This window comes from Ahaetulla prasina, chromosome 2 (genome assembly GCF_028640845.1).
Source record: "Ahaetulla prasina isolate Xishuangbanna chromosome 2, ASM2864084v1, whole genome shotgun sequence".
Lineage (NCBI taxonomy): Eukaryota > Metazoa > Chordata > Lepidosauria > Squamata > Colubridae > Ahaetulla > Ahaetulla prasina.
This window is the reverse complement of record NC_080540.1, coordinates 39,526,655-39,538,669: the sequence shown is the minus strand read 5'-3', so window position 1 is coordinate 39,538,669 and position 12,015 is coordinate 39,526,655. Positions and strand designations below refer to the sequence as shown.

The window sequence follows — 12,015 nt, the reverse complement described above, 5'->3', positions numbered from 1 at the left end:
ACATAAACCCATATGTTTTTCTGTGCTGTGCAATGTTTTACCTACATTAGGAAAACAGACTTTCTGGTAAGCTGTTTTAGGTAATGAAGAAAATGTTTGGAAAGCACTGGTTTAATTTAACAGAAAATACAGCATTTTCTCTACCCATTGCCAACAGATAATTGTGTTGGTGTTATAGATAATTAGGATATGGGAAGAAAATATTGTTTGATATACTTTAATGGAAGGTGATAACTTACTAATATTGTTTATACTTGCTATGATTAAAGTTACGTTACTTCCTTCTATATTTCTGTTTCCATATATTCCTGCTTTTCTCTTTCTTGTCTCTCTTTTTCCTTGTACTTTTTATAAAGTACTTTTACTATCCCATGCCAAATACCAAGTCTGAAGAACCAAAAGTCACTGTTGAAGACATAATCTGACAAATACAAACAGCTTTAAATATTTGGGAAGCATCATCTTGAATGATGAGTCTTTGGACAAAGAAATTGACTTCAGAATCAGCAAGGACAGCTAGGCACTGGAATGGCTGCATACTAGAATGCTCAATCAATGCAACATCTGTATCTCCACAAAGCTAAAAGTCTATAGAGTTGTACCTCCTACATGGATGTGACTCATGGACTCTATATTGAAGGCACATCAAACAACTGGATAAATTTTATATGTGCACTCTCTGATCCATTCTTGACATCTGTTGGCAAAATTGTATTTCCATCCTGGAGGTTTTTGATCATGTGAAATCCACCATCATTGAGTCCCTGATGATCAGAATCCACATGAGATGGATAGGACACATCATCAAAATGGATGAGTGCCATATATCTCTCCAATTGCTCTATAGTGTACTGGAGTCTGGGAAGAGACCTTGATATTGGCCACAAAAGCACTACAAGACACTAAGGAACCTTACCCCATGGTGACATCCAGCCAAGAGAACTAGAAGCTGTAATGGCTGACAGAACCTGCTGGAAAACCATCTTTGAAAACAGTTGCCACCCAAAACTAAACTATGAGCAGCAACACAAAATAACACTCACAGTTACTACACAATGGACTTCCAGTTCCCCCCACTGTGCTAGACCCTGTGCTCCTGTACTGGGACTGCAGAGCCACCCTCCATGTCCAAAGATGAACTGCACAAATAGTATCTTCTTTCAACCACAATATCTTCTCTAATCTCTCTCTCTCTCTCTCTTTCTTTCTTTCTCTAAATTGTATTAGATTTTACTATTATATGGTACCTTGATACTCAACTGCTTTAAAATTCATCGAATTTGGTACTCAATACATTTTGACACAAACATTTTGTCCCGGTATTTATCATTTGTTTGGTACTCGATGCACAAACAAGAACTTGTTGATGCCTTGTGATTCACTACATTATTCCTTATAGGAAAAAATTGTTTGGTGTTCCTCATTTTTGGTACTCATCATGCCTACCAGAACCAATGAACGATGAGTACTGAGGTATCTATCTATCACTTAAGAACTGAGCCAAAATTGATATAGTAGCTGAAGAAAGTCAAATAATAAAAGAACACTGAATCTCTGCAATTTGGATGATTTTGAAAGCATCACAATAAGGATTATAAGAAAACCAATTGAGCCTTTCACATTTGGTGGTACAAAATGACACCATAAATAAAAGGAAACTATACATTCATTCATTGATGTAGCATTATACAGTAAATTTTATTAAATTTGCCCTCATTCTGCACATCTCCACTTTCCAGTTGAGAAATATATCATAGTTAAGTATGTTAATAAAACTTCTTGGATACTATTTTTCATGCAACGTATGCACTGCTGTTTAATCGTAGATCATGAGGTATCCAGATGGCTTGTTTCAAGGAAGTGCTTCTTTGGCAATGATATTTTGGAAAAAGAAAAAAAATGTTTCCTCCCACGCTATCAATCATTGGAGCTGTCAAATCTTTCCAGCTGCAATTACATTGCACTGCAGCAAGGAATGGGTGCTTGCACAAGTTTCATGAATTCTAGACAAAGGCCACAAGATCAGTCATGACAAATTCCTTTATCAAATGGATACCATTTCTGAGTCTTAGATGTTATAATTCATAAACTACTGATGTGCATGAGAATTAGATTACTGAGATGCATTCTATATGGCCCTGCCTTTGAAAATTTTTTAGAAGTTTCAGTTGATCCCAAGAACAGTTGCCATTGCTAATTGATGCAAGTGATGGGAACATATTCTTCTAGCTTCAAAATAAACTTAATTGACTACCACTTCTGAGCAGAATTCAAAGTGTTGGTACTTATCTTTAAATCCTTATGGATTTAAATTGTAGATAGCTGAAGAAGTGCTTGGCCAATTAAACTTGCTTGCACAACAGGATAGCATTCTGGAGCATTCAATGTCCCTTGTTTTTACCAGTTAAGACATGATAATTCTGAAGAAGGTGTTGTCTATTGTGAAATCTTACAAAGTCAGGCAAATATTCCTTTGTCTTTCCAGAGCCAGTATGTTGTAATAGTCAAAGAGTTGAGTTAGGACTGCAGAGATTCAAGCTTAAGAGCACTGTCAGCTAAAAAACTAATTGGATAATGATCCAATGTGGGGACAATTACTATATCAGCCCTGAAGCCATTTTGGGAGCATCTTCAGGGCTGCCACAGCAAGGCTGGTTGAAGCTGTGGGAACGTGAGGGGGAAGATAGAGATAACTGGGGACTGTGTAGCCAAAATAACATTCTTTCCCATGGGAGCCAAGGACATTCCATTAGGTGTTGAAAAGGCGTGGACAAAAGCCAGCTGCAATCTGATTGGACCATGTGATGGACATGTGACCTAGGGGAAAGAATTTTGGGCTTTGATTTGGGTGGGGAAAACCTCGTGTCCTTCAGAGTCGAGTTTTCACCAGCGGTGCCAATATGACATTCCTAATAAATTCATACTTGGATGAAATTTTAGGCCTCAGAGTTTTGATTGCTTCGGGTCTGTTACTTGGAACCTTGGCATACTATTTATTAATATTATTATTGATCTCAGGATAATTGGGAAAAATTAGAAGTGGGAGCACTATGTATGATATACCTTGAACTTCTAGAAGTAATGTGCAACACAACTTTAAGAAATCAATAATAATAGTAACAATTTATTGCTGGTGTTGATTATTATCCAAATTTGTACCTGGCATTTGTAGGTCTTCAAGAATTAATTAAAGTTTACTCACATCTAAGTTGGTGTTCTATGATTCTTACAGTTTCTGAGTAGTACTGGGGCAGAGTAGCATTGGCAACACTTTTGGGACTGTCTCTCCCTGAACTGACATTTTTTGGACCAAAGATAGCATTTGGAAATGTAAGACGAACTTGTATATTAGTCCTGAACTAGTAGCTTTTGGTAGGAAGAAGTATGGCATCCAAGAAACTTATTTATTATTAACAGTTCATTTATTATTCTAAAGCAAATATCTTTTAGATTTTTTTTAAAATTGGACAATATGCTATTACTTTTCACAGAGGCAGCTTTTAATTAGCAGAGCTCATAAGTTTGTCTCTTGTCCTTCTAAAAAATGACATTTCATTTTTTCTTCTCTTTATGAAAATGTTGACAAAATATTTAAGGAATAATTTGGAGCACACTTTAGTATTAGAATAATCAAACCTAACTTTTCCACAAATTTATAGGACAGCGATTTCCAGAACTTTTGGTAAGTTATCACCATTGGCCACCATTACATGGGAGTAATTTTAGCCCTAAAGGGGTTGAAAAGGCTGCTCAACCATAAATCACTTGTCTAGAGCAGGGGTCTCCAACCTTGACAACTTGAAGACTTGTGGACTTCAACTCCTAGAATTCTGGAAGTTAGAGTCCACAAGTCTTCAAGTTGCCAAGGTTGGAGATCCCTGCTCTAGAGGAGATATATTGATAATATCATCCTAGGTGGACTTTTGGGCAAGGAGTCCTGATACAATTGTTATCTTCCTATCAGCCTGAGCCTAGATCACACCTTGAAATAAATTAAATTGCTGAAATGACTGAAATTATTAAGAGTGGAATTTACTTGAGAAATAAACTGACAGACCCACCTACCAGCTTTCCTCTAGAACACACCCTAAAATCCATCATTTACAGCCAGACCTTGTAATACAATTGCATTTGTTCAGATCAGTGGTGGGTTTCAAACATTTTTACTACCGGTTCTGTGGGTGTGGCTTGGTGGGCATGGCAGGGCTTGGTGGGCGTGGCTTGGTGGGCGTGGCAGGGGAAGGATACTGTAAAATCTCCATTCTCTCCCCAATCCAGGGGAAGGATACTGCAAAATCCCCATTTCCTCCCAATCAGCTGGGACTCAGGAGGCAGAGAATAGATGGGGGCGGGGCCAGTCAGAATTTTTACTACCAGTTCTCCAAACTACTCAAAATTTCCGCTACCGGTTCTCCAGAACTGGTCAGAACCTGCTGAAACTCACCTCTGTTCAGATCCATTCAGCAAAAGCATATAACCACTGGATTTAGACTAGTCATTGCTTAAAGTTCAGAACCTGGTAAATATCAGAAGGTAAATACCAGATCAGCAGGATCACAATGATTTTAAGACTTGATCTCCTGCATGAAAAAAACAGAAGAGAAGCCATCATCAACCATCAATGACCTACTACAGTCTACCTTTAACAATTACATTTCCATTTCAGACATGGGAATCTAACCCTGCAGGAGACTCAGATGCCAACATTTTCCCATGGCTATTTAACAACATTATAATATGTCCTAATGCTGGCACTTGTAACTGCAGCAATACACTCTCATCCTTAATGTTGTGTATGTCATCATTTCCCCACAACCTTTATAATGGAGAAATTACCTGCTCTCTATACAAAATAAGCAATGGTCACAAATTTATCAAAAATGGCAGTGTAGCAAAAGAACAAAAATTTACTTCTCCAGGTTTTTTTTTTCTTTGACTAGCCTTAGGAGATGGATTTTTACATCTCTAAGTAAATATTCAGGCATTTAGAAGATTTAACATCATTTAACAGGGATAAAGGAAAGATCAGGTTTCTTACCATAATATCTTAATTAATTATTCAGTACAAATATGTGTCATACCCAGCTGTTAGTTTGTTTAGAACAGGGGTGAAATCCAGCAGGTTCTGACAGATTCTGGAGAACCAGTAGTGGAAATTTTGAGCAGTTCAGAGAATCGGTAGTGGAAATTTTGAGTAGTTTGGAGAACCGGGAAATATCATCTCTGGCTGGCCCCAGAGTGGGGTGGGAATGGAGATTTTGCAATATCTTCCCCCAGCAGTGGAGCGGGAATGGGGATTTTGCAGTATCCTTCCCCTGAAGTGTGGTGGGAATGGAGATTTTGCGGTATCCTTCCCCTGCCACACCCACCAAGCCACACCATGCCCACCAAACCATGCCCACAGAACCGGTAGTAAAAAAATTTGGATTTCACCACTGGTTTAGAAGCAATATATGTAATCCTCATCACTGCCTTCCTCTTGTGCTTTAACCTTTCCATCATTTCCCTCTCAACAATGTTGTGGATGTGTATGTACATCACTGTTATTTGTAAGACTGATTTGCCCTTAGTGAACTTGTCCAGTTACTTTTATCAGTGGAGAGTATCTTCTAAAGATGGCCCACTAATGGAAGCTCAACGGTTGGTAAACTACTTCTTCTCTGGGATTCTTGGACTATAGAAAGTACATATAGGTAGTTCCTGATATGCAGCCATTTATTCAACAACTATTCAATGGAACTGTAAACAATGATTTAAGGGTGGTCTTCACACTTACGACTGTTGAAGATTCTCTATGGTCAAGTATCCAAAATTTAGGCATTTGGCAACTGGCATGTGTTTACCAATGCTTATAATGTCACAGGGTCACGTGTTTGCCATTTGTGATTTTTCCCAGCCAGTTTCCAACAAGCAAAGTCAATGGGGGGAGCCAGATTCACATAACAACTGTGTGATTCACTTAATGACTGCAGTCATTTATTTAACAAGCATGGCAAAAAAAAAAAGTCATAAAGCTGGATGTGACTCATTTAAAACTTCCTCACTTAGCAATTGAACTTCTGATCCCAATTGTGTTCATAAATCGAAGACTTTTTGTACTTCCTAAAGAGGTTTATTGGGCTCCCACTGCCCCAGTATCTGGGGAGTTGATAAAAACACATCTCTTCACCAAACATTTACCTATTAAATATTTTAATGATGAGCTTCATTGGCATTTTATTAATTTGGTTTTATTGTACAGTTTTTAATGTTGTAAACCATACATTCATGAGACGGCTCTCTATGCATTTGATGAAATTACGTACCAATGTTTGAGATGCCAGCGAACTTTTTATTGTTTTGAGTCAAGAGCAGAGGTGGGTTTTAGCAGGTTCTGACCAGTTCTGGAGAACCGGAAGTGGAAATTTTGAGTAGTTTGGAGAACCGGTAAATACCACCTCTGATCGCCCCCACCCCCATCTATTCTCTGCCTCCCGAGTCCCAGCTGATCAGGAGGAAATGGGGATTTTTGCAGTAACCATCCCCTGGAGTGGCGTGGGAATGGAGATTTTACAGTATACTTCCCCTGCCACACCCACCAAGCCATGCCCACCAAGCCATACCCACAGAACCGGTAGTAAAAAAAATTTGAAACCCACCACTGGTCAAGAGGATAGATTACAATATTCCATCCATAATCCTGATGAAAGACAATCTGGGTATTTTGCTCCCGGAAAGTTGTGGGAAAGATGTTGCGTCCTTACACAAGTTTAAAAGGGGAAAAGCTGGATGTAAATAGATTTACTTATTTATTTAGCATATGGCAGATCATACATGGACTTGCAATATAAATTAACATTTCAGCGAGATTAGTAGAACCCAATAAAATATAAATGCTCAAGAGACTTATGTTCAAATACAAGTAGTCCTCCACTTACAACAACTCACTTAGTGACCATTGTAGCATCTCCATGGTCAGAAGATCAAAATTGAGACACTTGAAAGCTGACTCACATTTATGACCGTTGCAATGTCCCGGAGTCGTGTGATACTTTTTATGACCTTCTGACAAACAAAGTCAATGGGAAAACCAGATTCACTTAACAAACATGTTTCTAATTTAAAAACTGCAGCGATTCGCTTAACATCTATGACAAGAAAGGTCGTAAAATGGGGCAAATTATCGCTTAACACATGTTTCACTTAGCAACAAAAATGTTGGGCTAAATTGTGGTCGTAAGTTGAAGACTACCTGTATCAATGTCTAGGCCATCTAACCACTGAAACGCCTAGATGAATAGATGTATTTGTATACATTCTCTCTATATAAAATTGTGAATTTGTGAATGGATGTGTTTGTCTACAAAGTTAATACAGTCTACAAGGTTAATACAGTGACTGACAGGTCTGTTGGCTTTTTAAAAAATATATATATATTTTTTTCTGAGGTTTTCGCGGGTGTTTGTATGTAGGTCTTTGGTTATTCGGGTTTTCTCCCGCGTAAAATTGGAAGTGTCTTGGCGACGTTTCGACAAAGTCTCATTCGTCATCTTCAGGCTTCAGCTTCATGCTCCCAGAAGCACGAAGCTGAAGCCTGAAGATGACGAATGAGACTTCGTTGAAACGTCGCCAAGACACTTCCAATTTTACGCGGGAGAAAACCCGAATAACCAAAGACATAGATAGATAGATAGATAGATAGATAGATAGATAGATAGATAGATAGATAGATAGATAGATAGATAGATAGATAGGTCTGCTTATAGCAGAACCAGACTCACTGAAGATTAGTTGAATTTTATGTGATATTTTTTAGGATGACCATGTAAGCAATGCTGTGTAAACCCTTCCTGCTATCAAGAAGCCCTGTGAAAAAATAGTCTGTTGCAAGCGTGCAAAGTTTTTATTGTTATTTTATTTTTCTTTAACCAAAGTCTTTTCTTTCCTGCTCCTAAAGGTTATAAAGCATGTGCCAACCCCATACGACCCAGATTTGCTCCCAAATAATTTACAAAGATATTCATTTTTTTTAAAAATAGACTACCTTTGACAGACGAGATTTGACAAATCAGAACGCTATCCTGAAAAACAGAATTTAACAGGCAAGGGGACTTGCCACATACCCTGCAAATCTCTGGTGTTGACATATAGTTTCCAAATGGATCTTCAGATATGACTTCTGAGTTTATCAGTAAGCGTGGATTTCTAACACATCCACTGATGAGAAATATCGCTTTCAGCCGAACTTTGTTCCTCTGTTTGTCACGGGGCCAATGGCCTTTGAAGTCTTGTTTGCATTCCGCTATTAGAGCCTCTGAAAGGAGCTATCTTTGATAAGGGGCTGCTGACACGTTAGGAAATAAAGATGATGGATTGCTTCACCAATCAATGGTGTGATTCTTGGGGAAGATTCCTGCTGAGCTGCCCATTATTGTTTCTACCGTGGGCAATTGTCTGTAACTTTTATCTTGCATGACCTCATGTTTAAAAAGAAAAGAGACTTCCCCACTCTCCAAACCCCCCCCTCTGATTCCCAGTTTAAACAAATGACATCAGAAAGTAAATTATAAAAATTTACCCTGTTAGATGTCGGCAAGATGTTGAATTCAGTCTGGCCAATTTTCGGGCTGCTTTTACATTTTGGAAATGTTGGGTTCTGAAACCAACCAGCCAAAACAGCTCAGGCTCAGTTTTTTAGCCGTCTCGCCATCTGTTTCAGGCAAAGGACACCTAGACTAGTGAAGAATTGCCTTGTATAACTGTTCGGAAGTTCTAGCAATGTTAGAGGCCCAACTTTTTATGGTGTAGCTCTAATAAAAGTGCAAGAATACTTTTATCAGCATGCAGTTGAAAAGGCAATGAAAATAAAGTTTCATTAAAATGTATGATTTTTGCAATGTCCTAAAGTGATACGATATAGATATAAAGATACAGGGACCCGGTGGCTCAATGGCTAAGACGCTGAGCTTGTCTATTGAAAGGTCGGCAGTTCAGCGGTTCGAATCCCTAGTACCACGTAACAGGGTGAGCTCCCATGACTTGTCCCAGCTTCTGCCAACCTAGCAGTTCGAAAACATATAAAAAATGCAAGTAAAAAAATAGGGACCATCTTTGGTGGGAAGGTAACAGCATTCCATGTACCTTTGGCATTTAGTCATACCAGCCACATGACCATGGAGACATCTTGAGACATCTCTTCGGCTTTGTAACGGAGATGAGCAGCCCCCACTAGAGTCAGGAATGACTGGCACATATGTGCGAGGGGAACCTTTACCTTTTAAAGTGATGATGTTCTGGAAGGATACTATTAATTTGATTTTGAGTTGAGATTTAGTACTTCTTAGGTATTCATGTTGTTTTGAATTATATACCTATTATAGGTAGTCCTTGACTTTCAACTGTAATGAAGCCTGTTTATCTTGGTTCTAAGTCTATTTATTTATTTATTTATTTATGTATTTATTTTGTCATAACAATATATGTAGGTATCATACAAAAAGATTATATAATATATAAACACATATATGGGTAAATATAAGGAAGTATAAGCATATATGTATATAGGAAGAAGAAAAGAAAAACAATAGGACAGGAACGGTAGGCACGTTTGTGCGCTTATGCATGCTCCTTATGGTCCCCTTAGGAATGGGGTGAGGTCAATAGTAGACAGTTTTTGGTTGAAGATTTTAGGATTATGGGAAGAGACCACAGAGTCAGGTAAAGTATTCCAAGCACTGATGATTCTGTTACAGAAGTCATATTTTCTGCAATCTAGATTAAAGCGGTTGACATTAAGTTTAAATCTATTGGTTGCTCTAGTATTATTGCAATTGAAGCTGAAGTAGTCTTTAACAGGAAGGACATTACAATAGATGATTCTGTGAGTTAAACTTAGGCGACATAGGCGACGGAGTTCCAAGTTTTCTAAGCCTAGGATTTCAAGTCTGGTGGGATAAGGTATTTTGTTGTTTTCGGAGAACTCTTCTTGTAAAATATTTCTGGACACGTTCAATTGTATTGATGTCAGAGATGTGGTGAGGGTTCCAAACAGGCGAGCTGTATTCTAGAATTGGTCTAGCAAATGTTTTATATGCTCTGGTTAGTAGTGTGGTGTTTTTGATTTTGAAGTTGTGACAGTAGAAAAATGGGTTGTTCCTGGGTCCCACCCAATGTTACGATCTTTTTTGTGATTGCTGTTAAGTGAATACTGTAGTTGTTCAGTGAATGCCACGGTCGTTAAGCAACTCAATCTTTGCTATGGGCGCAGTTTTGCTGAAAACCAGAAGTAATGCTGGTTTTGAGCAAAATTGTCATAAAACATGATCATATGACTGCAAGATGTGCAAGGAGAGAAGCAACCTAGAACTAAGGAAAAATTAGAATGCGCATCACTCAGGTGACCCTGATGACACAGATAAACCTCCAGGTGACCTTAATGACCCACTAAAAGAATGCAAATGACCAGCTGTCTGCAAGGGGTATAAATGCTTCCATTCCCCAACATCTGAAGAAGCTTCTTGGATGAGAAGCGAAACGTCTTCAGAGAAAAAAAATCCAATTGCCTCTTGAAAAAAAACACCTTTGGGACAACCATGACCTGGATGACTGAGAATATCCATAGAGAGACCATTAGAACAATTAATCAGCGGAACAACTTGCCTCCAGAAGTTGTAGATGCTCCAACCCTGGCAGTTTTTAAAAAGAGACTGGACAACCATTTGTCTGAACTGGTAAAGCAAGGGGCTGGACCAGAAGACCTCCAAGGTCCCTTCCAACTCAATTATTCTGTTAGTCTGTAAACAGCCGCAAATGTGGCCAGCTGCTGAGTGCTCAAAGCTTGTTGACATGACTGGGAGCCAGGGGCAATCTGTTCTGTCCCCCTTTGCCTCCGTCCAAGCGATGGCTTAATTAGCCGGCACTATCAGCTCTGGCAGCAAAATAGCAAGCATCTGCCAAGTGTCTCTATTATCTCCCTCAACGCCGATGAGTCACCCAGGAACAAACTTCAGCTCTTAGTTAAGCAGTTAATTTGCCTTCTATGAAGAGACACAGCAGCTCTTGCTGCCTTTATATCCTGTGGGGTATGGCTCCATGACTCAGCATTTCCTAGGCCTGCCCCACCCCTGCTTCTGTTGTTCCTGCCTCTCCTGCCTACGAAAACCTAGGGTCCAGCCAGGCCTGATTGCCATCAGCTGGGTCTGGAGGCATGGCCTGGGGGGGAAGAGTCAGGGGACGGAGGCCTCGTTATCTCTTCCACCTGGCCTGCCTCTGGCTCCTGGAGCTGAGTCAGGGAAGCCGGTGCCCCCGAGGTAAGTCCTGATGGCCCTTCCCCCTCACTTTCCAAGTCACTTTCTGGCAAGAGGCCCGGCTCGGGAGGCGCAGACACAACACAATCATCAAAACTGTGAATCTGGGGAGTTTGGTCTTGGTACTTTTGTGGTGATTGCCATACTCTGTGACATTGTGATTTTTTCCCCCCAGAATAATTCAACTACTATATTGTATTTGGAAAATTGGTGGCATTGTTGTGCATTTTGGCACATCTAAACATCCAAATATGGGGCAAAGTCTCTTTCTTTTCATTTGCAAGATTTTATAGTAGCTCTTCAGTATTCTTTTGTGGGGGGGCGGTGAAGTCAATAACTAACTTCACAACAACAATTTCTCAAGGAGAAATGTTGAAGTAGATAGCTAAGCATGTATCACATATATCTGCAGGGGTCCTAAATATTTGGAATGGTTTAATAGGTTACTTCATATCTGCCTGTGAAAAATGCCACAAAACAGAAGGGACACTGATCAACCAACTGAAACTGGAGAGGGTAAATTAACAAGTTTTACTACTCAGCGTGTGAGAAATGGGTCACTAAGCATGACTGGGTTTTAACAGTCCTATAGCAATTAATGAGACTTTTCCATGATTTTGCAAAAGGAGTTTCAATGGTCAGCTAATCTACCCTTCACCGTTGGAGAGAGAGCTGTGTCCAGAAGAAAATCGCCATTGTTACTTCTCCCTCCGATGACTAATAGGACGAT

The 12,015-nt window shown here is 39.4% G+C and overlaps 2 long non-coding RNA genes across 3 annotated transcripts in view; one reads left to right on the top strand and one right to left on the bottom strand.

Moving 5' to 3' along the window:
- Positions 1 to 12,015, top strand: part of LOC131190150 (uncharacterized) — a 38,591-nt gene that overhangs the window by 11,712 nt on the left and 14,864 nt on the right. The window lies entirely within an intron of this gene.
- The window catches only part of LOC131190151 (uncharacterized), a 29,942-nt gene that overhangs the window by 10,219 nt on the left and 7,708 nt on the right, over positions 1 to 12,015 (bottom strand). The window contains exon 1 of one of the 2 annotated variants that reach the window (XR_009153237.1): positions 4,445 to 6,411. The exons of the other annotated variant lie outside the window; for it this stretch is intronic. This is a non-coding gene — a long non-coding RNA (uncharacterized LOC131190151). Of the gene's footprint in view, positions 1 to 4,444; positions 6,412 to 12,015 lie in introns of those variants that run through there. 2 annotated transcript variants of the gene reach the window in all.